The following is a 4,455-nucleotide window of genomic DNA, read 5'->3' as shown; positions in this document are numbered from 1 at the left end:
CTTCAAAGAAAAGCAGGGGGTCGGGTTTCAAAAAACTGCAGAGGCCTGGGCTTGGGACAGCTCCATCCCTCTCTCTCCCCTGAACTACGGGGAACCTGGGGACGGATTTCAACTCTCTGCAGCCCAGCACTAGCACTCAGGGTCAAAGTGAGGCCCAATCTGTGACCACAGAGGAATTCTGGAATGTGGTGATGACCAACAGGAATTGTATGAATGCCCCTCTGTGGAGAAGCCTGAGAGAGAAAGGCTCACAGAGGGCAGAGGGCGGAGGGCGGAGGGTGGAGGGTGGAGGGTGTGGGACCAAGTTCCTAGAATAAGGCTGTGGCCCATGGTAAGGGCCTGGATGGGGAAGGTCAATGTTAACCCTTTGAAGGGCCCCTGGGAAGTGAATCAGGTTCAGAGCCAAAGGCTTTCCCACATAGATGTGTTCTAAAGCTGGCAAAGCCTCTGATCATCAGCCAGTGTCAGGTGTCACAGCACAGCCAAGCGACCAGACCAGCAGATGAGACCTTGTTAATCCCCAGTGCTGATGAGTAACTGTTCTCCCCGTCACATACTGGGTGTGTTAGGGGGCCCTTAGGACTCGTTCCATTCTGCCTTAGCCCACGATGACTGGAAGGCACAGTTCCCGTTCCCCAGATGAGCCTCAGTGTGGTGTTCTCATTCCTGCCCTTTGAGTACATCCACCCAACCTACTGATTTCCCTTGTTTAATAGCATTTAAAACTGGGTGCGTGGCTCACACCTATAATCTCAGCACTTTGGGATTTTGAGACGGGAGGATTGCTTGAGGCCAGGAGTTCAAGACCAGCCTGGGAAACATAGCAAGACTCCCATCTCTACAAAAATAAAATAAAATAAGATAAAATACAATAAAAATAAAAAAATTAGCTGGGCATGATGGTACATGCCTGCACTCCCAGCTGCTCAGGAGGTTGAGGCTAGAGGATGGCTTTAGTTCAGGAGATTGAGGCTGCTCACTAGCTATGACCACGTCACTATACTCCAGCCTGGGTGACAGAGTGAGACCGTGTCTCAAAAATAAATAAATACATAAAAATAACATTTAAGCGATGGAGGGAGGGAGATCCTTGTGGCCTTTATCCTGTGTGGCTAAGCGGACCTTCAGAACTCCAGCTGACATGTCAGGGACACCTTGGGAAGGTAGAATGGAATAACTAAACAGGACTTGGTGCTGATGGCAGACAGGCTCCACTCCAATTCACCTCCAATGCTAGCTCACTCCATCTCCCCTCCACTGCTAGCTCGCTCCATCTCCCCTCCACTGCTGGCTCGCTCCATCTCCCCTCCACTGCTGGCTTGCTCCATCTCCCCTCCACTGCTAGCTGGGCCTCTTTGAACAGGGCCCATAAGATAATTGAAACTTTCAGCTTATCTCTAGAAAGGGGAAAATCATACCTATTTTGCAGACTTTATTCAGAGGGAAAGAAATGCATATAAAATGTCTAGCATGGAAGTCAATGTTCAGTTCAATAGTTTTCTTTTTCCACCTTCCCCTGGAAGTGATTCATCCAGGTGGCACTAGGAGGATCTTCGCCGCAGAGGGCATTCGAGAGATGACAACTCTAGACATCCATGCAACTTCTGTTCTCGTGCTTCTGCTGTTTTCAAATTCCACAGTCACAGACTGCACCCTGGAAAACTCAAGACGCCCTAGAGTGAGCTGCTCTGAAGAATAAAGTTGCTACTTGCATGCTACCTCTGGTTGCCACCCCTGGTTGTGTTTGGTTGCCACATAATGAAATGATTTTCCTCCCCTCTTTTATTTCCTTTCTTTCTTTTTTTCTGAGACAAATGGAAAAATAATTTGATCCCCTCGAATCTTTTCACCCTTGGTATTTTCCCCCTTCACACCCGAGCACCGCCCCTTGATAAATGAGAACACATGTGCTGAAATCGCGGCCTTCACCCTCCAGACTCAGGGTCCTCGTGCTCTCGGGGGGACACATTTCCTTTCAAACCTCCAGAATAAATTCATCACAGCAGGAAGAACATTGTTTTTCTTAAAAAAAAAAAAAAAAAATCAATTCCTGTATCACAATTATTTCATTTCAGAGGGAACTGCTTCCCTTTCATCTAAAGCTTTCTTCTCTCCAACTCTGCAGTCTTTGACTGTGGCGATCCGGCACCCTCGGCCCGGCTACTTTTGCAAAGTCCACACTGATTCATTACTTCAGAGAGCCAAAGGGTGACACATGCATATTTTGAATATTACCCTGTATGTAGATCTGTCTCTGGCTTGACTTAGGGGCTTCTAACCGCCTGATGTATTGGCACTCACATGCTTTCGATAGTGTGTGCATTTTAAAAATCATCTTCAGTTCTTTCATTTGGAGGGTCAACTTTCTGAAAAGGATGCTGGGAACCATGTTCTTTCACTGTTATTTCTCAACTATACCAGCCCCTTTGCAAGCAAACCCCTTTTTCCTTAATGACAACACACAGTGACAAATGCCCAGTGCTGTAAACATGAAGCTCCTTGATTTGACCGAGACTGTCTGTAGCTGACATCAGAGAAACAGGACATCTTCTTGAACAAAAACACCCACTTGAGAATTCCTATAAACTTCCTTACGCTTTGTTTTAAGGAAAACCACCTGACAAGAAGCATACTTGTTCCTCGCTGCCAGGCATCTTTCTGTTTATGTAGCCTTTGTTTACATGTGCCCCCTGTTAATAACAATCAATATTTAACAGATGCACTCAAGCACCTTGGAAACTAATTTTCTTTCAAACGCAAGCACTTTCTGGGAAGGAATAAAAGGAGAGGAGAGTCGAGTTGGCAGCCCTCCATCGCGTGACCATTTATTGTCATGGAATGTAGCAGAAGACGGCTCCTGCTATTTCCTTTTGATTTCAGTGTGTAAATCTGCTCTCACCTAAAGCTTGACCGCATGACAGTGCAGACACACATTAAACTGATTATTTCTGTCTGAGCTGTGTGTAGAATGTGCACTCTAAATTGCACATAAAAATGTTCTCCAAAATAGTACCACCTGCCTGCATGAGGATCATTTTCTTTCACAAAGGCAGACTCAGATGTGTTTCTAGGATTCGGCAGCCTCCGGGCTGATGAAGGTTGCTGCCCTTTCTGTGTCGGGTACAAGCCGGGCTGGACTGGGGCTGCTTCTCTTCTTTGTCCCCTGCCTTCCCCTCCAGGGGGAGATGAGGACTCTGGTGGCCTCGCTGTGGTGTCTTGAGCTCTTGCTTAGAAGAGGGTTTCAGATTCCCAGGGAGCAGCTTCTCCTGATCAAAATGAGAGAGAACAGAGGAAAGCAGGGTGGGTGAGTAAAAGGGGCTGGAGTGAAGCAAGTGGAGAACAAAGAGACAGAAGAACGTGAAAGTACAGCACAAACCATCACAGCACAGGGAAGAGCACCTGGAGAAGAGGAGAGAGAAACAAATCTAGTGAGGAAGACAGAGAAAGGAGGATAAAACTAAACACTGGGAGAATGGCTTCATTTTTTAAAAGGCAGAATGAAAACTAACCCCAGAAAAGGCAAGATCAAATTATCATGATTTCTCCAGATTAGCCCATTTTTCTCCAAACAAATGCCGTGCCCTTGCCAAGAAAAAGAAGAGAAAGATGTTCAGAAGGAGAAAGAGAGGTGTTTTGCCCATATAGGGGCAAGCTGCGGGATGTCATTCTCAACAGAGCGCTTCCCTGACTCACTAACTCACACAAGGACCAGAGTAAAGGAAGTCATCTCATCCCATCTTTGAGGGCTGGGCTTGCAAATGCTTCTGATTTTCTAATATTTGGGGTTATGTGCAGAAATTTTCTTGGTCATGCTATGCTCTGGATACATAGCTTTGAGGATCTAAACACGGAAAATAGAGGCTGCCCCTTCAGTTATAGTTGAAAAATTGAGGACCACAACTTTTCTGTCACGTCTTTATTAGCTGGGAGGGCTGAGGCTACTCTGCTCACTTGCAGACTTTGGGACTTCTGGTTTCAGCCCCTAAAAGTCTGGGTCCCTTCATCCTCATCCCCAGACTGTGCTTTTTGCTTCTATTTCCCATTTTAGCCAAGCTTCTAAGAAGTAATCTATATCCGTCTGGGCTCAGTGGATCACACCTGTAATCCCAGTCCTTTGGGAGGCCAAAGCAGGAGGATCGCCTGAGGCCAGAAGTTTGAGACCAGCCTGGACATCATAGGGAGACTCCATCTCTTAAAAAAAAAGGAAAAAAATACAACAAAAAGGCTGGGCACGGTTGCTTACGCCTGTAATCCCAGCACTTTGGGAAGCTGAGGCGGGCAGATTACCTGATGTCAGGAGTTTGAGACCAGCCTGGCCGACATAATGAAAGTCTGTCTCTACTAAAAAATGCAAAAATTAGCTGGTGTGGTGGTGCGGGCCTGTATTCCCAGCTACTTGGGAGGCTGAGGCAGGAGAATCACTTGAACCCGGGAGGCAGAGTTTGCAGCGAGCCA

General features: G+C 46.8%; 1 long non-coding RNA gene across 1 annotated transcript; it reads left to right on the top strand.

Annotated features, from left to right (window-relative positions):
- Positions 1–216: 216 nt before the first annotated feature.
- Positions 217–1,785, top strand: LOC105512549. Its single transcript, XR_001001870.1, has 2 exons — positions 217–352; positions 1,524–1,785. It is a non-coding gene; the product is annotated as an uncharacterized LOC105512549 (long non-coding RNA).
- Positions 1,786–4,455: the final 2,670 nt, after the last annotated feature.

Source organism: Colobus angolensis, unplaced genomic scaffold, assembly GCF_000951035.1.
Source record: "Colobus angolensis palliatus isolate OR3802 unplaced genomic scaffold, Cang.pa_1.0 Scaffold214, whole genome shotgun sequence".
Classification (NCBI taxonomy): Eukaryota; Metazoa; Chordata; class Mammalia; order Primates; family Cercopithecidae; genus Colobus; species Colobus angolensis.
This window is presented reverse-complemented; position numbering and strand designations above follow the sequence as displayed.